This window comes from Trichosurus vulpecula, chromosome 1 (assembly GCF_011100635.1).
Source record: "Trichosurus vulpecula isolate mTriVul1 chromosome 1, mTriVul1.pri, whole genome shotgun sequence".
Taxonomy (NCBI): domain Eukaryota; kingdom Metazoa; phylum Chordata; class Mammalia; order Diprotodontia; family Phalangeridae; genus Trichosurus; species Trichosurus vulpecula.
This window is the reverse complement of record NC_050573.1, coordinates 112,274,929-112,298,032: the sequence shown is the minus strand read 5'-3', so window position 1 is coordinate 112,298,032 and position 23,104 is coordinate 112,274,929. Positions and strand designations below refer to the sequence as shown.

At 37.1% G+C, this 23,104-nt stretch overlaps 1 pseudogene; it reads left to right on the top strand.

The window, feature by feature from the left end:
- The first annotated feature begins 22,267 nt into the window (after window positions 1–22,267).
- LOC118829359 lies at window positions 22,268–22,863 on the top strand (annotated as a pseudogene).
- Window positions 22,864–23,104: the final 241 nt, after the last annotated feature.

Here is a 23,104-nt window from a genome sequence, read left to right as displayed (position 1 = left end):
GGGCATAGAACTCTATCCTGCCCTACAAGAAAGTAAGGGGAAAGGGATTGGGGGGGGGGGAATGGGGTAAAAGAATGGAGGGCTGACTGGGGAATGAGGCAATCAGAATATATGCCATATTGGAATGGGGGGGAGGGTAGAAATGAGGAGAAAATTTGTAACTCAAAATCTTGTGGAAATCAATGTTGAAAACTAAAATATTAAATAAAAATGATAAAATTAAAAAAAAATTAAAAAAAAGATTTTGAGTTCCAAATTTTTCTCCCTCCTTTCCTTCCTTTCCCCCTCCCCAAGATAGCAAGAAATCTGATATAGGTGAAATCATATTAAACAAATATCCACATTAGTCATGTTGTAAAAGAAGAATGAGAACAAAGGGAAAAACCATGACAAAGAAAAATAATAAAAAGTGAAAACGGTGTGCTTTGATCTGCATTCAGTCTCCATAGTTCTTTCCCTGGATATGTATAGCATTTTTCATCATGAGCCTTTTGGAATTGTTTTGGATCATTTTATTCCTGAGAAGAGCTAAGTCTAACATAGTTGATCATCATACAATGCTGCTGTTACTATGTACAATGTTCTCCTGGTTCTCTTCACTTCACTCAGCATCAGTTCATGTAAGTCTTTCCAGGTTTTTCTGAAATCTGCCTGCCTATCATTTCTTATAGCAAAATAGTATTCCATTACATTTACATACAACAACTTGTTCAGCCATTCCCCAATTGAGGGTCATCCCCTTACTTTCCAAGTCTTTGTCACCACAAAAAGAGCTGCTATAAATATTTTTTGCACGAGCTATTCTCAAAAAAATTAGAAACCATTAACAATTATATTAAAGATATCCCTAAATTATTTATTGGAAAAGGAAGACAAATTAAAATAATTCTGAGTCCCAACAAATTTGCAAAAGAAAAAAGAAGACAAAATATGTCAACAGTCAATGATGAAATGGCTGAGGAAATTAAAGGACATTAATATAACATTGATAGGGCTTTGGGCTGGAAAGCAATCTAGCCTTATCCTTTAAAATGTGATTAAAATGTAAGCATAACTTTAATTGTAGTATTCCATTTCAATGTATATAGCCAGGGAGGCTAAAGACAAAGCAAAATGGTGATACATATATGTGTGTATGCAAATTTATATATGTGTATACATGTATATATGTATATGTATATATGTATGAGTGTATATATATATATATATTATACACACACACACACACACACACACACACACACACACTCCAAAACAGTATCTACAGTAGCATTTTTGTGTTAGTAAGGAACAGGAAACAAAATGGGTGACCATCCATTGGGAGAATAGCTAAACAAGTAATGGCACATGATGCAACAATGAATATTTCTGAAAAAAATGGGAAGACATATCCATTTTGAAATAAGAAGAACCAGGAAAAAATCCAATATTATACATTATAAAATAGAGATAGATATAGAGTTTAAATACATATATGTATACATGTACATATGTATGTGTAATGTTATAAATATAAAGATGATGGCATAAATTGAAATAAGAATAAAAAGTTGAATATTGTAATATGTATGTTATATATGTATATAAAACAACTTTCCTTGGAGAAGTGGTGAGAAAATGCATAACCCTCCTTTCATTGGAAAGGCAGGAAATGAGCGGTATGAAATTTTGCATATGCTTTCAAATGCACCTGATGGAATGGTTGGTTTTGTGGAACTTGAAAAATATGTACTCTCATTATAAGGAAATGATTACGGCGAGTGGATGGTGGCAGAAAGAGGAGCAGAAGGAGCATCCAGAAATGAAGCTGATATAAACATAAATAAAACTTCACAGAAATAGAAGGAAACAATGCCTGGGAATTAGATTACTGTTGTTGTTTTTCTTATACGTGGGAGGCAGCTGTTACAGAGTGAGAAGTCCACTACATTTGAAGCCATGAGAGCTGGGCTGAAATCTCAGATCTGTTATTTATTGGCTACATTGCCTTGAGCAACTTACAGCAACATCAGTTTCTTTATATTTAAAATAAGGATAATAGTACCTTTAAAATCTACCTACAAGATTTTTCTGTGAAGATGCAATGGGAAAATTCATATAAAACTAGATAAAATATCTATTATTTTTTTTCAAAAATTAATTGTTTTAGATATTATTTCAAAGCACTAGCAGCAACTAGAAAGGAAAGGCTGGGGTGGTGGTGGTGGTGGTGGTGGTAGTGGTGAAGGTGGTGTTGGTGGAGGAGGAGGAGGAGAACTTCCCAAAGCCTTTTTTTTCTTTAAGCCAATCAACATTTATTTCCATGAAGAAAAATGATTCTTTTTACCAAATCAATAACTTGGGGGAGATCATCTTGGGATGGGGTGTTTTCTATGGGATTCTGATCACAGGAATAATTCTAGGATCTTATACATGACCAAAAATATAAAAGGCTTTCTCTCTCTTCCCAAGTAGTAGATATGGGTGAGAAGCAAAAACATGTAAGTTCTGTATTATTTTCTTTAAATGTTTCTGGTGAAAATAAAAATAATACTTTTTTTTTAACTTAATGGACCAAACCTATTTTACCTTTAAAAGGACGCACAAAAAAGTCCCTACATGAGATTAATGGAATTTTTTTCCACCTGACCGAGTGTTATTATTGTAGCAGGAAATTGCTGAAACCGATATTATTACAACAATTGCTCTCTCACAAAGTTTTCATAAATCAGTCAGAAATGTTGCAAAGGGTATTTTTACTGACTGGCTCCTCCAGGTAACATTTCTCCTCAGTCTTAGTCTCAATCCTTGGAATATCTTCAGTTCCATTAATCAGTGTTATGGTTCTGGCCTTTCTTATGGTTGCCACCTTTTGAACAAATTGAAATTACCTACATCTCAAATAATTACACCACAGGATCCCCTAGCCAATTAAAAACAAACAACCATCTCACAATCTATATTTATTAACTGTTCTGAAAGATCACTAACAGATTGCTGCTTGGCCTTGAGGAATGGAATAGTGTTTTAGGGAATAGGACACTGGAGTTCTCGTCTGGTTTCTACTATTGATTTGTTATATGTCTTCTTTCAGGCTTATCCTCCTCTCCCGTTTCCCTTCTACATCACATTTCAACTCTGCTTACCTCTTCTGCAGTACCCTATAGGATTCTCATTCCATAAGGAATAAAATCCTTTCATACTCCTATCTACTCACATAGATAGGGCTTCCCCTAGCTGACACTGCATTTCTTGCCAGTCTCTCCAGTTCTAACTTTACCTTCTTTAATACAACATTAGGCCAGTTCTGAAGGGGGAACCAGACTACTTCTTGGTCTCTATTCTAGGCATTTTCTTTGCCATCAACACTAAGAAACCTCTCTGAAATTCACTCTACTAATTTTTTTTCACCCAGTATAGTTCATGCTGGATCTTATTTACTGACTCTTGTTGCTACTTTCATTGCTTTCTCAAGGAGTCAGCTTCAACCTGCAAAATGATGCTACTTCAAGCAAACTAACATTTCAGTTTCAAGATCTCCTGAGATCTCAGGATCCACACCTCTATTTGACCTTAGTCACCTACAGGGATGATCATACCCCTGGACCTCAACAAAATCTAAATGATCCACTTCCAATAAAAAAAGATACTCTGCCACAACTTTATGTCATTCTACCATTCTCTATATTCTACTTCTCCTAAAACTATTCTTTAACTTCATCACACCCTCCCATCCCACTATGCTTCAATAATTTCTCAGGCCATTATCTCTGCTTTGACTTCAATTTCTTTGCTTTCTAATATTGAAATTGTAGACAACCACTTCAATGCCACACTGTCCTCTGCTCTCAATTCCCTTGCTCAATCGCTCTATTGTTGCTTATTCCTTGACAAGCCACAACCTTGGGTCATTCTCAAATTTGCCTCCTCTCCTCCTACTTAAATTGTAAGTAAATCAATCAAAAAGTATTTATTAAGCACTCATAAGCCAGGTTCTGTACCAAGGCATAGAGATGCAGAGAAAGGCAAAAACGGTCACTGGCCTAGAGGAGAGCACAATATAAAGGGGAGAAAATGTATAATTAACTAGGTACATAGGTAGGTAGATAGATGGATAGATAGAGGGATGGATGGATAGATAGATGGAGGGAGAGAGAGAGAGAGAGAGAGAGAGAGAGAGAGAGAGAGAGAAAGAGAGATTAGATCTGAGGTAATCTTAGAGGGAAGGCACTAGAAGTTAGTAGAAATGAGAATTGCTTCCTAAAGAAAGTGGTGTTTGAGTTAAGACTTGAAGGGATCCAGAAAACCAAGAGCTGCAGGTAAGGATGAAGAGTATTTTAGGCACTGGAGCCAGCCAGCGCAAAAGCACAGAAATGAGAGATAGTATCATTTGCAAAGAATAGAAAGTAGGCCAGTGGAGCTGGATTGAAGCATATGTGGATGGGATGGTGATAAAGGAGGAGTATGGAAGTGGCAAAAGGGAACAAATAGTATTCTCACTTGCCTACCATTACTAATGAGTTGAGAAAAATGAGTGAAAGTCTGACCAATACTCAAAACAACGGCAAGAAAGCAACAGCCTTAGAGGGGAGACATTTTCTTTCAGTCAGTGTCAGGATTGAAGGAATGGGAAAGTAAGAGTTTTAAGACAAAAAATATTGTTAATTATAAGACAAATATTTCAGGGCATAGTACAAGAGCCGGATAGATCTTAGCTTCTTTTCCTGTCACCAGCTGTGTAATGGACATTGCAAAGTAGAAGTTCTGGAAACATCTCAAACATACTATATGCAACATAGAATTCATCTTTTCCCCCAGGCCAACTTCCCTGCTTAACATCCTTATTTCAGTAGTGGGCATGCATGTTCTTCCTGTATCCCAGGTTTGTAGCCACAATCCCAATTTTTTTTCTCTCCCTCATCCAACATATAAAACCAGTTGCCAATTTTTTCACTTGCTATAGTATAACAACAATGCAGCTGGCAGCTGCTGCTGAGGTGTAGGACCCAAAAAGACCAGCAACAAGAGCTGCCAAAGCAGGTTCTTTTGATCTGCTTTTCTAAGGAAAGTAACTTTTAGGGGCTAACAATCTGGTGCTGCTGTTACTCGCCTTACACAACCACAGCAGCTGCTAGTAGCATTCTTGTTACACATAGCCACATCTCTTAATTTAGACTTTCATTAGTTCTCATTAATACAGTGGACTATCCCAACTGAAATCCATCCACTACACAGCTGCCAATTTCCTTAAGCACAGGTATAAGCACCTCACTCTCCCTCTGAATCCCCTATTGCTTCTAGGATAAAATATAAACTCACTTATTTGAGGGAACTTATTTTGCTTTTAAGATAGCTCTAAAGGTTGGGAATCTTCCCCACTATATAATGAATCAAAATCTGCTTCAGACAATAAAATCCCTTTTTCTAGCCTTCCTCCCATTAGTCTTAGGTCAGTATCTTGTGCCAAGCATAACTAATCTAAGAGCTCAGCAACCTGGCAAGTCTTCAAAAATGTGAAAGCTGTCCGCATTTTCTCCAAATATTCTCTCCTCCTCTATACACCTCTCTAGACACCTAAATAAATCTCATAATTGGGCATCATAATTTCAAGTCCTCTCATCATACTGATTGTAACCTTCTGGATGTGCCCCCACTTATTGAAAGACAATCTAGGATGTTCAGTGGCAGAGGCTAGATGCCCCCAAATTCCCTTAAGGGTACTGGACAACCATGGTGGAGGGGTAAAGTGTAACACCTCTGGACTTTAGGCAGTGGGGGAAAGGGTGGTTTGAAAGTATTACATATGTATTTGTCTTCATTAAATTTCGCCTTAGTTTCAGCTGCCTCCACTGAATCTTACTCTTGGTGCCTACTCATATCATAGAAGTGACCCTGGATTCTTAAAAGGTATGTCAATTAATGAATGAGTGAATGAATGAAAAAAATATTAAGTGCTTACTACGTGCCCTGTGCTAAGCACTGTGGATATCAAAACAAAAGCAAGTATAGTCCTTGATTTCAGAGAGTTTATATTGTAATTGGGGAAAACAATATACATGGGGAGTAGCAGGCAGGTAAAGGAACTTTAGTACAGAAAATTACAGGGACAGTGAATAGTAACATAGGGGATTAAATAGACATATGTCATTCATGAACAATGACAGAGTTAATTTATCAAGATCCAGGATTCTAGGCCAGGGTTGAGGGGGTGGGGTGAAGAATGGCACTCTCAAGGTGACAAGGCTTTGGGGTAATAAGATTGAGGAGAGGGTGATGAAAGAGAAGGAAAGAAAATGTAGCATGCTGGGACTCTCTTAAAATAGTGGTACAGAAATGGCAGGTGCCAAGCAGGTGAGCAGGAACTCAGGGCAAAAATTTTTCTATGCCCTAAGACTTGATCTCTTGTAAGGTGACTGGTGAAGAAGCTGTGGAAGAGGTGGGCAAAGTGGAGGGCTGATGGATGGAACACAAACTTTGGCAGTTTTTGCTGGACTAGGCAGGTTTCAGGTAACATTTTGAGAACTGACTGAGTCATTTGTTTCCTGAAACAGAGTCTCAACATTTTAATGACAATATTCTACTAGTATTATTTCATGGCTGTTAGTCGTGGGCCAGTACAGCCTTTGAGGAAATAAAATGAGTACCATTTAGTGCATGGTGGATCTAAACAGGCTACCATACAGAACAAATAAAGAACTATGAAGAGCAAAAGTAAAGGATGTAATCAAGGAACGCATGATTTGAAAGGAGATGGGATAATCAGAAAACAAGAATGAGAGGTAAATGACGACAGCTTTTATGCTCCACTAGTGCCTTTGTATTGTCAAAAGAAAGTGAGGACAGCTCCTACTAGATCATTGGGTGTACCCTTTGGGGTAAACTTATGGAGTCAAATATGATGGGAAGGCATGGATGAGTCTGAATTTAAATTGTTAGAGGGAATAACTATGTCAGTGAAATCACAGATCCATGTGGATATTTGAATATTCACGTTTCTGTCCAACTTTCTATGTAACTCATTTACTCCACAAACTCCAGCGACTTCCTATTGCCTCTAAAATAAAATATAAACTTTTTCTATTTGGTTTTTAAAGCACTTCACAACCTGACCTCAACCTTCTTTTCCAACTTTGTTATATACTCCTCCTTTCCTTCCTTCTACTCTAGACACATTGGCCTTCTGGATGGTTCTAACTATATGTCAGACTCTTTCCATCTTCATGGTTTTGCGCTGGTCATCTCCCATGCCCAGTATGTCCTTCCTCCTCATTTCCACTACTCACAGTCCTGCATTTCCTCCAAGATTCAGCTCAAGTACTATATGAATTCTTCTTTCCTGATCCTCACAAATGTAAGTGACGTTTCTGCCTAAACTACTTCATGTTTATTGTTTTTACTCAGCATATACCTGATAATAATAATAGCAAGAATTCATATAACACTCTAAGGTTTGCAAAGCTCTTTAAATATATTAAGTTGTTTATACTTGTGATAGGACTATGCTTGTCTTCTTCATAGATGAGTAAATTGAGAGAGTAGCTGTTCTTTTCCTCATTTCACATATGAGAAAACTGAGACAGAATAGTTAAGTGACTTACCCAGTGTCACACAACTAGCTAGTCAATATGAGGATGGATTCGAACTCGTGTCTTCCAGACTCAAAATCCAACACTCTACCCACAGCACTACCCAGCTATTTATATGTAATATGTGATATGATATAAATTAGTATTATATATAATAGAATGCACTAAAATATTATGTATGCATGTATGCATATGTATGTATGTATGTATGTGTGTGTGTATATATATATGTATATATATATATATATATATATGTATGGCTACTAGATGTCTCAGTGCATAGAGGGCTGAGCATAGAGTCACAAAGATCTGAGTTCAAATCCCACCTCAGATACTTGCTGACTGTGTGACCCGGGGCAAGTCATCTAGCTCTAGAGAAAGAAATAGCAAATCACTTTAGTATCTTTGCAAGACAATTGCAAATGGGGTCAGAAAGAACAGGACATGACTGAAATAACTGAACAACAACAAAAACTATGTATATACATACATACATACATTTTCAATGAATTGTTCCTTTATTTTCCATTTAATTAATTTCAACTACTTTCCAGTCAATTCACCAATTGCTTTGAAATGTTTATTATGTTTAATTCTCTGTGTGCATGTGTGTTTGTATGTATACACACATACATACATATATACAGAGAGAGAGAAAGTTTGTTTTATTATATACATACACATATATGATAAATAGGGAATAAGAGAGGGAAGGCACTGGAATTTAGAGGGTTTGGGAAAAGCTTCCAATAAGTGGGGCTTTAGATGGAATTCAAAGGAAGTTAGTAGGTAAAGAGGGAGAGAGAGCCATGGAGAACATCCAGAGAAAATGCCGAGAGTCAAAAGATGAAGTGTCTATTTGGTGGAACAGGAAGGAGGCCAGTATCATCAGATGACACAATCAGGAAATAAGGTGTAAGAAGACTGGAAACGTCTGGGGTGTGGGGTGGGAATGAGAGAAACTAGGTTATAAAGGGCTTTGAATTCCAAACAGAGTTTTGTATTTGATTCTGAAGGTAATAGGGAGCCACTCGGCTTTATTGAGTAAGGAGGTGACATGGTTGGATTGGCATTTTAGAAAATTTACTTTGGTGGCTGAATAGAGAATTAGACTGGGGAGACTTGGAGCAGGCCAATCTGCCAGCAGACTATCAAAATAGTCCAAGTTTGAGGTGATGACATCCTTTAGTAGCAAAGTGGCAGTGTCAGAGAAGAGAAGGGGGGATGTTGGAAAAATGTTGCAAAAGTGAAATTGATAGACATAGGCAACAGATTTGAGACAGTGAGGAGTAGAGATGACAACTAGATTGAAAGCCCTAGGGACTAGAAGGATGGTGTTATCCTTGACAGCAAATGAGATGTTTGGAAGTGGAGAACTTTTAGGGGGAAAGATAGTTTCAGTTTTTGATGTGTTGAGTTTAAGATATCTATTGGACATTCAATTTAAGATGTCTGAAAGGTAGTTGGAAATGTGAGATTAGAGGTTAGCAAAGAGGATCGAACATAGTAGGTAGATTTGAGGATCATCAACATAGAACAATGGCTCATCTGGGATTTTTTTTTAAAAATTCTATTTTTGGAGAACTTGAATATTATTTTGTTTCTAAATTCTTATTTCTTGTAAACAGGATAAATTTGAATATTTGTTTTACTTTTATTCTTAATTGTCACTTGCTCAGAGCATTTTTATTGTAAAATTCTGGGATGTCGTATTACAAATCTAATTTATTTAATAATTATAGTAATAATAATTATTATTATTGCTAACATTTGTATAGTGTCTATTATGTGCCAGGTGCTGTGCTTAGTGCTTTACAAATATCATCTCATTTTATCCTTGTGAGAACCCTGGGAGTTTGATGCTATTATTATCATCCCCATTTCAACAGATGAGGAAACTGAGGCAAGAAGAGATTAAGTGTGTGTACATATATACATATATGTATATGTATGTATATACACACATATATGCACATATTTATATATGTATACATAGACACATATAATGTCAATAAAATTTATTTTTTAAAAGTGGCAGAACAGATATTTAAGCTCATGTCCCCTTCACTATACTATACTTTTACCCAATAAAATCATACCATCTGCATTCTAAGCTCTGCCATTTTAGAGGCTCAGTGGAAGTGCTGTCCTCTTTTTTCAAAGGATGGCTACATTTTAAACCATAGGATGGCATACTAAAAAATGAACTTTGGATTTGGACACTGAGGAACTGTGTTTCAAACCTCAGTTCTGTTACTCAGCAGTGACCAGTGTGGCCTTGGGCTAGTCAAATAAACTCTCTGTGCCTTACCTTCTTCATTTATATAATGGTAGTATTAGAGATATCCAAGCTAGATGATTCTCTTCTGGTTCAAAAACTTATAAACACTATTATTGAAACAATGCCACTGCCTTAGTTAGGTCATATGAATCATCTAAGTGTTTTTATGGAGTCTATTTTTCTGGATTGGAGCTGATTGTGAAATGGGCACATTATTAAGCCACCCACATCTTTATTCAAAATATCTAGGTGTCAGCTGATAATTACAATATTGCCAAGGATTGCTATGGAGAAAATCCCCTTAAAACCATGGATGATCTAAATAGGTTGTTGAGAGTCAAGCTACTGGTGATATTAGAAAGCTTGAGCTACCTCCCCCACTCTTCATTTCCACAACAGCAACTAAGACTATTATGAGCCTATAAGTTATGAGTTATCTGAGGCAGCTTGCTTCATCTTTGCCCCAGGGTGAATTCATCTGGAATCCAACTGTAAGCCCTTTAGGCAAGGAGGACATAAGGCCAGCCTTACGAGTCTCTGATGCGTCAAGGACTTGTTGTGCCAGAGAACCTCCTTAGCCTCCTATCCAGAGCTTTTATCTTCCTGCTAACTGTTTCCTTGGAAGTATCTGAAGATGGTTTTATTAAAAGCATTGTTTATTGCAACCCTGAGGCTCTGAGTGACTGACTGTATTTAGTGTTGAGACATAGGCCTTGCCAAAAGAATCAATAATTGCTGAATTCAAACAGTAAATACTGAATGATATTCTTTAGAGGCCCAGGAGAGTGTATTAGCAAGGCAATAAACACATCGACAATAATTGTGAATATGCCTATGTAGTTCTGACACTTTCCTTTTCCTCTCAGTAAGCTCCTCCCACCACATGTGACTTAGGCTTCCTGTGGTGTAAGCAGGTCACAATGACCTATTAATGGGTGAGAAAGATCTTGAAATCTAAATTACCATTACAGACAGATGCTCAATATTTAGCAATACCTGATTCAAAATACTGAGCTTTAGTCATTTTCCTCAGAAAATGAAATAGTGAAAAGGTCCAGATACTGCCATTCACATCTTCACAATCCTAAATGCAGAGGTGCTACTGGTTCCAAGGGAAGAGATAGTCATGTAGTTACTAAAAGGATTACCAGGTACTATTTTTGAAGGCAATTTAACTCCATCAGGAATTGATGTGTCTTTAATCTCCTCCATCTCTCTAATCTTCCAGACTCATTAAAACAGTTGCTAGTATGTTAAATTTCATTTTCACAACACCTCTTAAGTCTGGCCCCTACCCCCACCTTAGGTCAAGGTCTCAGAACTTCTTCTTTAAAAACATTTTGTTGTTTTAGTCAACTAAGATCCACCTTCTCCTCCCACCTCATCCAGCCTGAATTGAGAACAAAAGAAAAACAAATGCTTTTACAAACATGTATTGTCAAGCAAAAAAAATTTTTACAACAAATTAGTCATGTTCCCCCCCCACCAAAATTGTCTCACTCCACGCTCTGAGTCCTTTACTTCTCTAAGTTCCTTGGAATCCTGTTTGATCATTATGCTGATAAAAATTCGACACAATATTGTTCCATTACACTTATATTCCATAACTTTTTCATCTATACCCCAATTTAAGAATACTCCCTCATATTTTTATTCTTTACTACCTCATAAAAGATATATATATATATATACACATATATACTTACATACATACATATACTTATGTGTATGTTTATATGCGTGTATATATATATGTATATATATATATACATATATATATATATATATATATATACACACACACACACACAAATACAGAGAGAGAGAGAGACAGAGAGAGACAGAGGGAGGAAGAGAGAGAGTAGAACCTTAGAGGTTGTTTTGCTTAGGCCAGATGCGGCCTTGAGGCTGCAGGTCTCCCACTCCTGGTCCATCCCTTAACCTATCCTTCCTCTAATTTCCTCTTCTCTCTTCACCCTTTTACCTCCTATTACTCTATTGGGTAAAATGTATTTCTTACACAACTGTGTGACTGTGTAGGAATCCTTCCTTTTTTCCCACCAGTTCAGATGAGAATGAGGTCCAAGTGTCAGCTAATGACACACTGTTGTCATTCATGTTAATGTCTACTTATGAATCTTGATTATGTGATACAATTTTCCCCAACCTTCCTCCCCCCTCCCCATTCCATTTCTTCTGTCCTTGTATTCTTTTCCTAAGATCATAAAAAAATAGCTAAAGCATTCCCAGACCTTATCTAATTGGACTCCCATTATAAACCCTGATGATGATAAGATTCAAAGGGGACACATGTATCATCTTCCCATATTTGGATATAAACATTTTTTCATTGTTTAGACCTTTAGCATTGTTCTTTCATGTATATCTTTTCATTTTTCTCAACTCCTGTGTTTGAATTCATGGTTTATCTGAAGCTCTCTTGTCTTTTCATGGGGAGTGCTTGGAAGTCCGGTACTTCATTAAAAATCCATTATTTTTCTCCCCATAGCACTATACTGTACTCAGTTTTGCTGTATAAATTATTTTTGGCTGGAAGCGTATATCCTTTGCCTTCTGGAATGTCATATTCCAAGTACTCTGCTCCTTTATTGTGGTAGTTTCTCATCCATGTGTGATACTGACTGTTTTTCCTCAATACTTCAGTTCTTCCTTTCTAGCTCTTTGCGTAATTTTTCTTTGACCTAGATACCCTGCATTTTATCTATGACATTCCTAGGGATATCCATTCTGGAGTTTCTTTTAGGAGGTGACTAGCAGATTCTCTCTATTTCCACTTTGCCCTTCGGTTCTATGGGATATCTAGGCAGATTTCTTGTAAGATTTCTTGAAATTATATGATTAGCCTCTTTTTTGTTCTCACTGTTTGATACTCTGATTCTTAATTCCCACCCCCTCCTTTATCATTTTCCAGGTCAGTTATTTTTGTTATGAGTTACCTTAAATTTTCTTCTGTTTTTCAGCCTTTTGACTTTGTTTTAATATTTCTTATTGCCCCATGGAGTCATTAGCTTCCATTTTATCCTTTGTAATTTGAGAGAGTATGTTGTTTGAGCAATATTTTATACCTTTTGAGCCAAGCCATTACCTAAAATCTAGGTAAATAACAACTACAGCATTTACTTAATCTACTAATTTAGTAATTCTGTCAAAAGAAGAAGTGAAATGAGTTTGTTGTGAACAATTCTTTTTTTAATATTTTATTTTTTCCCAATTACATGCAAAAACAATTTTTAACATTCATTTTTAAATTTTGAGTTGGAAATTCCCATCCTCCTCCCCCCTTATTGAGAAGGCCAGCAATCCAATATAGCTTATACATGTGTAGTCATGCAAAACACATTTCTATATTGGTTATTTTATAAAAGAAAACATAGACAAAAATGCCAATAAAAATAAAGAAAGTAAAAAAGTATGTTTTGATCAGTATTCAGACTCCATCAGTCCTTTGTCTGGGGATGGATAACATCCTCTATTTTACACCTTAATTTTATATATATTTTTAGATATCATCCCATCATATTCAACTTACACCTGTGCCCTCTCTTTGCGTATGTTTCTAACTGTCCTACTAATGAAAAAGGTTTTCCTTTTCCATTTGACCAATTCTACTTTTTAAGAATTCTTTTCTTCAGTAGATTTGTGTGTCTCTTTTTCCATTTGGCTAATTCTGCTTTTTAAGGAGTTCTTCTCTTTAGTGAACTTTTGTATATCTTTTTTTCCACTTTGCCTAGTATGTTTTTAAGGTGTTATTTTTTTCAGTATTTTTGATGCCTCCTTTACCAAAGTGTTGACTCTTTTTTTCATGATTTTCTTGCATCACTGTCATTTCTCCTCCAAAATTTTCTTCTACCTATCTTACTTGATTTTCAGAATCCTTTTTAAGCTCTTCCATGGCCTGAGACCAATTCATATTTTAATTTGAAGCTTTGGATGCAGGAGTTTTGACTTTATTTTCTTCTTCTGACTGTGTTTGATCTTCTCTGTCACCATAATAACTTTATATAGTCAGAATTTTTTTCCTGTTGTTTCCTCATTTTCTAGCCTACTTCTTGACTTTTAGACTCAGCCAAAGTGGGGCTTTGCTTCCAGGATGGAGAACCTACTGTCTCAAGCTTCAGGGCTTTTATGCAGCTGTCTTCGGAGATACTTCTAGGGACCTATAAATTTTCAGTTCTCCCAAGGTGGTATGATCCAAGGAGATGTGTGTTTACTTTTCTTCTGGACCATGCTCTGGTCTGTGACTGACCACAAGCACTTTTTTTCTGCTCTGGAACTGTGATGAATGCTCCCACTTCACTACAGCCACAAGCTCTGGTGTTCTAGTGCTCTCTTTGCCCTGGGACTTCCACCCAGTACTGTGAATCAGATCAAAGTATGGGCAAAACAGTAGAGTCCTGCCCCTAGTGTCAGCAAAGAAACTCTTATAATCTTCTTCTGAGCAGTCATTCAGCCTCCCACCCCACCCCTTACCATCTATGGTCTGAGAGCTCCAAAAGCAGCCACTGCCACTGCTGATTCAGTCACTCCCAAGGACTGTTTCTGGTTTGCTCAGGCCTAGTCCGCACTGGCTCAGCCTGCAATAAACTGTGCTACACTCTCATCTTGGTATGGAAGAACTTTCCTGCTGACCTTCTAAGTTTTCTTTGGCTGGAAAATTGTTTCATCCCATCCTTTTTGTGTTCTCCCTCCCCAGAATTTGTTTGAGGCATTACCTAAAGATGTTTAGTGGAGTTTTGGGGAGAGCTCATGCAAGCCCCTACCTTTTCTCCTTCGTCTTGTCTTCACTTCCCTGGCATGACTAATTGTTGAAGAAGCTATGCTGACTCTTTATAATCACTTCCTTCTCTGGATGTTCATTAACAATCTTTTAATGATCCCCATGAATGGAGGTCAAACTCACTGGCTTATAGTTCATGGATTGTGTTCTATTTCTTTTTTTTTTAAACTGGGGCAACCTTTACCCTTCTACAATTCTGTGGTAACTCTACTATTCCCCACTATCTTTCATGTAATATGTCACTGACATTGAGTGAGCAATTAATTCTTCCAATTTTTCAATGGCAGTGAGTGGAATTTATTTGTAGGAGGAATGGTTTTTTAATGAAGAGAAGATTTGAGAGGTCACAGACATTTTCTTCCACTTTTGAAGGTTTGCTATGACCCCAGAGAGCATAACTAGGGCCAATGAGTTTAGGTAAGAGTGAGGTAGAATTTAGCTTCTTATGAAAATTTCTGGTGATCAGAACTACCCCAAAGTGGAACAGCCCTCTTTCTGAATCAGAGACCAACCCATTTCTGGAAGTATTTAAGCAGTGACAGGATTATGACTTTTAAGGGATTCTGTCAAGGGAAATAAATGATTAAGCAAGGGAATGGACTAAACAGAATTGTCTTTGTAATGCAGTCAAATATTCAGAGGAAGTTTCTTCCTGGGAAACACTAATGAAGACCACTGGTTGATTCTCAAGAGATTAGGGCCTCTTGAAACCTGATTTAATATTAACATCATTATAGCAGAAGCCACAGAAGAGGGGATTAGCAGCAGGATGTGCTGTACCATTAAGTATCAAATTATGATCCAATTAGGTGTTCTTTTAATGATCAGTTGCTATATCCAGATATCCATCAGACACCATATCTTGAGTCACCAAAGCTTCTTTCTAATTCTGAAAAGCGCAATTAATTTTGATTATGTTTTTGCTTATAACTGATACTCTGTATTGTCCAAATATCTATCATAGGTTAGTCTTAGCATGTGGGGTAAGCCAAGACATTTTTCAACCACTCCTGAAGAAGTAAGCAATTTACAATGTAAATTCCTATGGCTGCTGTGCAATAAATTGATTAAATTCTCAAGTTCCAACTTAGGGTCTTAGATCTAAAGCTGGAAGTCATCACAGAAGTTATCTAGTTTAAGATTCTCATTTTACAGGAGAGGAAACTGAAGCCTAGAGTTTAGTTCTCATGAGCACAGGCAGAATAAAGTCTGAGGAATATGAGACTAAGTTCTTGTAATCAACCACCCCAGAAGTGTTTGATAAGACTCCAAGGTTCTCAGGACTAAGTCCTGGAAGAAACTATCTAATCTGATCTTCTGATTTTATAGATCAATAAATTGGATCTTGGGGAGGTAAAATGACTTAGCCACCATCACAGAAGTAAGTACCAGAAGAGAGATTTGAACTGAAGACCTTTAATTCAAGATCTAGTACTCTTTCTTCATACTACAAAGCCTTACCTGAGACCTCATGAAATTTCTTTTTTGTCTATTAAGTTTCTCCCCTGCCTACATTTATTTACTCGTGTATGTAGGAATAAACTTTTTAAAAAATTTTTGAGAGCATGGGGAAAAAAAGAAACAGAAATTCAGGTAATGCAGTAGGGCAAGTCAGTACTGTGAGGAGAGGTAATTGTAGAGAGAAATAAGAAGAGGACATTAGTGAGTCAAATTCTGAGATTTTGGTGTGGAGAACCAACAGGTGTTGGTAGAGAAGCAGAGCAAGACTCAGGCCCTATGGCAAAGGGACTACACTCATTGCCTTTGAAGGACCCTATATAGTAATACTTTCGAGCTTGGTGACATCTAGAAAATTGAACATTTTTAACCACTAAGATGGCAAATCTGTTGCCCATTTGTTTAGAATGTTAAAAGGCAGAAGGTTCAGGTTCTATCTAATTTCATCATTTCAAGGCCACATTGATACTTCCCCTTGCTCAGCTACACCAATAATTCAAGTTTTATGACTCCAGTTCCCTATTCATCTATGTTCTCAAAGGGAATCATTTGTTCTCTCTCTCTCTCTCTCTCTCTCTCTCTCTCTCAATCTCCCCCTCTCCCTCTCTGTCTCTCTACATTTTTACATGTCCTTTATTCATGAGGACACCATGGAACAATACACTGGCATCCTGTATCTCCTCTAGGGCCAAATTCATGGGAGATTAGCTGTCAGGAGAGAGATGGGTTTCTAGGGATCAGAGTTATCTTTTGAAATGCTGTGTTGCATGTCTGGCTTGTCAGTTGCCTTTACTTAAAAAAATTATCACTTTGATTCTAAATGCTACCTTTGGCAGAAATGAACTGTCTACATATTTGTTTCTAAGATGGCTGCAGTTAGAGAAAGAAATAGAAATTTAGTGTAGAGCACATGAGAAATGGTGGTCATATATGCTTATAACAAAACTCTTGGTATATCTTGTAGAATTCTGATCATCACATCTTAGCAGACAGATTGACAAGCTAGAACATGCCCAGAATGAATATAGACTTCTGATTGCTAGTGACTGAAACAAGCAGGATAATTGGTATCAGAGAATCTGAAACCAAGAGATTCTTCCAGAGGTCACCAGAATATGAATAGCCTTGAAACTACATCACATAAAGATCAACTTAGTGACCTGCAGAAGCATAGTTTAGAGAAAAGAAGATTTAAGAATGAATATGTATAAAGCTCTTACTATGTGTCAACAACCATTGTGTTAAGCATTAGGAATACTAAGAAAAATATTCTAAGCACTAAGAATATACATACAAAAGGACTAGTAGTTCCTTACTTTAAAAAGTTTACATTCTAATAGGCTACATATACATCTAAGGAATGAGTGGAAAGGGAAAGATATTTTAGTGTGAAAAGCTATCAGGGTGGTGAATGAAGCCAAAGGAGAGTAAATTGATACATCATTTCTAGTAGTGATAGCAATTTTATTTTATTATGCTTCAAGAACTAGAGTTGTATGTGTAAGGGTGACTGGAGAAAAGAAATAGCTAGGAAGTGAAAGGAAGCATAAGTCATGCTGCCTAGATACAGTGGACCATACAAGTCACTCACCAAACAGGAGGGTAAAGAGAGTTCCCTTCTAATACCTGAATGTATGTCATGGAGAAAAATCAAAAGATTTCATCTGCTTGACTCTAGAGGTGATAATTAGAGCTATTGAGGGTCTTAGTTATATTGATGTAATGGATTGGTTACTGAACTCAGAATCAGGAAAGACTTGGATTTGAATCCTCCCTCCAGCATATTTGACCATGAGTGAGTCACTTAAGTTCTATGAGTTTTAATTTCCTCACTTATGAAATGAGGATAATTAATATCTACAGTAATTACCTTACTGGGTTGTTGTGAGGATCAAATAAGCTAATTCATGTAAAGCACGTTGCAAAATGTAGAGTACTCTAGGAATGTCAGCTATTGTTAATAAATTTTCATTGAGTGGAATTGAATTGAATCAGTGGGGCCACCCAGGATCATGCAAGCTGTCAAACACCACCATTTGGGAGCTGGGCATGCATGCCTCTGTAATAAAAAAGAGCTAAGCTTCCAGAAAGCAGCTTGAGTTCAGGCAAAATATCAACTCCATGGCAGAGCCTACATGTTGATGTCCTGAGCTACTGCAGAATCTCTTGCTTGAGATTCTTTGATTGGTACCACCATCACCACCACTATCACCACCATCACCACTGCCACCACCACCATTACTACCACCATCATCAAGTGTTGATTAAGCATCTACCATGTGCCAGGTACTGTGCTAAGCCCTAGGGATATAAAGAAAGGCAAAAACAGGTTCTGCCTTCAAGGAGCTCAAGGAGGTCTCTGTACTCATTTTAGCTTTTAGATCCTGAAACCTTACACTCATTTGGGGAATTTCCTGGACTGGCTTTATAGTTATATCTTTCTTCCCACTTATTTCCCTTCTCAATACCCCACCAAGGCTTTCCCTATTTGGAAAGAAAAGGGCAATATGTTTCAAGTAGGTGGCACAGTGGATAGAGGGGCATGGCTTGGAGTCACACAAACCAAAATTCAAATCTCTGCCTCAGGGGCTCTCTAGCTGTGTGACTATGGACAAGTCACTTAACCTTTCTCAGTCTCAGTTGCCTTATCAGTAAAATACGGCTAATAATGGTGCCTACCTTATCAGCGAATCAAATGAGTTAACACACATAAAGAGTTCTTCAAACCTTAAAGTACTGTGTAAGTGGTATTTATTATCATTGATACCTACTAATCCTGCCTCTAAAGGTCCCATAGTTTGGACCTATGATTTATCAGTAAAAGGAAGAGTCAATATGGAAATTCCATATGCCAAGACAGATCAGTAGTCTATATGTATAGTTTTATACAATTGCCTGGGACATTAAGCAGCTTGTCTATGGTAAAGAGCTAATGAGTGTCAAAAGTAGGAACTGAAGATGTCTTTTTGATTTTGAGGTCAGTTTTCCATCTACAATGCCATGCTATCTCTCAAGGGATTAATTATATAATTAATTTCAACCCAAATAATATAGGAATTGATTAGATGTTTACTGAAGTTTGCTTAACTCTATGTCTATAAATGAATTTCTAAGTTGTCAAATATCCAAGTTTTATTATTTTGGCTGTATTCACGATGACATATAAGTAAAAATTAAATGGAAAATTCAAATGTATCCATGCTTTAAAAGCTGCAAAAGAAAATCTTAGTAGAGTAGGATAATTGTCTAAGTTTTGCTTTTTGAAAAGAAATATAATGGAGATTAAAAAAGTTCAGTATTTGAGTTCAAGGAATCAATGGAACAAGTACAGTGTGGTAAGGTTTTGGATAGTTAATTATTTATATGAAAATGATCAGACCACTGGGTGATTAAGGGCCAAATTCTTCCTACCCCACATGCTATGGCATACTATTTTTATAGTCACTGTGTAATGAGTAGTTCAACTTAATTGTCTCCATTTTAAAGATGAAGAAACTGAGGTCCTGAGAGACAAATTGTCTTGGACAAGTTCAGACACACAGTAAATAAGTGGTAGAGAAAGGACAAGAATGCAGGACTCTTCATAGTCCCTAAAATGGTCTTTATGTACAGTACTTAACATAGTACCTGATTCTTAGCAGATGCTTAATAAATGGTTATTGAAAGATTTATCACTATGCCTTCAAGACCATAACATTGTGAGATGTTTTACACAAGACATGATTATTCCTTTAAATTTCATATTTACTAAGAAGAGGGAGAATTTCTCTACAATGCATTTGTGTGACCAAGTTGAGACATGGCCCTTATTCTGATTATAAAGCCTACAAGTCATAATGCATATTGTAGTGGATTTAGAGTCAGCAAAGCTAAGGTTCAAATCCAGCTTCTAACACTCACCAACCATTTGACCATGGGCATATTTCCTCATGTCTCTGAGACTCAGTTTGTAGATTTATTAAATGAGGTAAAAGTAGTGTGTACCTTGAAGAATTCTTAGGCTCAAATCAAATAACGTATGCCAACTTTGTTGTGTCTTTCAAATATTTTATTATTTATCTGAATGTCTATAGAAGTCCTTATTCGATCAACAAGCACGTGTTAAATGCTTAATATGTGCAAAGCACTATGTTAAGTACCAAAGGTACAAAACCAAAAATCAAACAGTAAATTCTCTTAAAGAATTAACATTATATTGAGGATAAAATAGATACATACGTAAATATGTACATGCATACGTACATATATACAGAGAGATTACAAATTATATAAAAAGTGGATACAAAGAATTCAAGGGGTGAATAATGGGGAATATGCAAAGGCCTCATGTAGGAAATGCTACTTGAGCTGAGCCTTGAAAGAGATAATGAGTGTCTGAACAAGGTGAATGAGGTAGAAGCAGGGGAATTGATGCATGAGATGTTATGGAGACAGAATCTCTGTGGGTGTAATAACAGACCTCCCTGCATACCTTGTGATAGCTTCCACTTGTTGTCACCTTGGAAGTATCAGTGACATCATTGCCATTGGGAAAGACTAAACCAACAGGTTGGCTCTGAAGTGATACCCAAAAATAGTTCTCTGAACCAGCCTGCCACCTTCTGTGAGTACAGCCTGAGGCTAGAGAAGTTGGATGTTTGGCACCCTATAGAACCCACATTCAAGAGATTGACTTCATTGTTGACTTTTCAGCTGGATGTTTTGACACATCAAAAGGCTGAAGTTTAAACTGTTTGTCACATTTTTTAAAAACACATTTTTTCCCTTCTTGGCAGCATGTAACTTGGGATAAAACAGTATAATAAGGTTAATGGAAAAAGAAATAGCACAAATCTGTTTCCATCACTGTTAACAGAACTAAATCACAGTACAGGGGAAACAGCTGCTCTGGAACCCAGCCTAGGAACAGATCAGTAGAAGCTGATTATCTATTAATGAGCAATTTTTAGTGGTGTACCCTAGTGGAAAGCCCACCAGACTCCATTCAACAAGCCACCAGCTGAAGATGCCATGTATATGAATCACTTGATTGATGTAAAAAATTCAAAACAGATTCTTCCCAGAACCCTAGGGGCTGCCATGCTCCACTGCTCTCTTATCTGTTTATGTTAATGAAACAGGATCCTTCGGTAAGTAAATGTGTGTAGTATTTAATTAAACTGACTGCTAGGCTCAGTGCAGAATGCTGGCCTTTCATTTGGGGGATTCTTAGAAAGTCACTTTTTCCCTTCCCTATTACATCTCCTGTCTATGTCTCGCTTCTGCCATATCTTTCTTTTTTCAGGCAGTGTTCAGCCTAGTGATGACTACATTATGCTTCTCACTCATAAAAAAAGGCTTTACATAACCAGGCTATGGAATCCAAGTCCCTGGTTGTACCCTAACTCTGTAAAATGGAAGAAGCTGCCTCCTGGCCATGAGTTGGGAAAAAGTCTAGAGTCAAAAGACCTGTGTTTTGGTCTTGGTGCTTATATGAACAAGTGTCCTGGCCCTAAGAATATCCTTTTCCTTTTCTGGTCCCCAATTTCCTCTATTGGAAAATAATAATCAAAATGACTCACATGTATGCAGTGTTTTATGGTTTTAAAATCCTTCTGATCACAACCCAAGGTTTTGTGCTAAGTAAGCCCTGTTCTATTAGGTTGTTTGGTCTATCTAGCTTTCTATCTATCTATCTATCTATCTATCTAATTCGTTATGGCCGGATGATAATCCCTAGACCTATTCCATCTGTCAGGCTCTTAATCCAATGTTTATCACCGTCTTCTATTCTCTCAGCTAACAGCAGAGGGTGCTCTGGGGTAATTGCCAAGTTCTATGGAACGCTCAGTGAGCAGGCTGCCTAGCTCTCCTTAGCTCCACCCCTTTGTAATTGGCAACCTTCCTCCTGTTAATCTAGGAAGTTTGATGTGGATATACCCAATCACATTATGAGCTTTCTTTCGTTGTCATTCGTGCCACATTTCAATGGAGGTCGCTCGCTAAAGCATGAGCTTGATCTTCGAAAAAGCATGGATAGACTTGCAAGAAATAATGAAGAGTGAGATGAACAAAGCCAAGGAAACGTTGTACATAATAGTAGCAATATTGTTTCAAGAACAACTTTGACTGACTAAGTCATCTTGACTATTATAAATAACCAAATTAGCTGCAGAGGCTCTTTGCCCCGTTCGCTACCAGAATGAAGACCATTCTAAGCAACCAGACGGTCGACATCCCAGAAAATGTTGACATCTCTCTTAAGGGTCGGACTGTCATTGTGAAGGGGCCCAGAGGAATCCTCCGTAGGGATTTCAACCATATCAATGTTGAGCTCAGTCTCCTTGGAAAGAAGAAAAAGAGGCTCCGGGTGGACAAATGGTGGGGAAATCGAAAAGAACTTGCAACCGTGCGCACAATCTGTAGTCATGTACAAAACATGATCAAAGGCGTTACCCTGGGTTTTCGTTACAAGATGAGGTCTGTGTATGCTCACTTCCCCATCAATGTTGTTATTCAAGAGAATGGCTCACTTGTTGAAATTAGAAATTTCTTGGGTGAAAAATATATCCGAAGAGTGCGCATGAGACCAGGTGTTGCTTGTGCTGTTTCTCAAGCCCAAAAAGATGAGTTAATTCTTGAAGGAAATGATATTGAAGTTTGTTTCAAACTCAGCTGCCCTGATCCAACAGGCCACAACAGTCAAAAACAAGGATATCAGAAAATTTTTGGATGGCATTTATGTTTCTGAAAAAGGCACAGTGCAACGAGCTGATGAATAAGTTGAAAAAGATGCCAAAGGCTGTGTCCTGAGGAGTCAACACTTATTCAGATGTCAAAATAAAAATACTTTTTATCAAAAAAAAAATTAGCTGCAGAGGACCTATGAAGGAAGAATCTATGTGCATTCAGAGAAAGAACTAATAATAAGTATATATAGAATGATTGTATATACATATATACACATACATGTGTGTATTTATGTATACACACATACACACATATACATATATATGCATATAT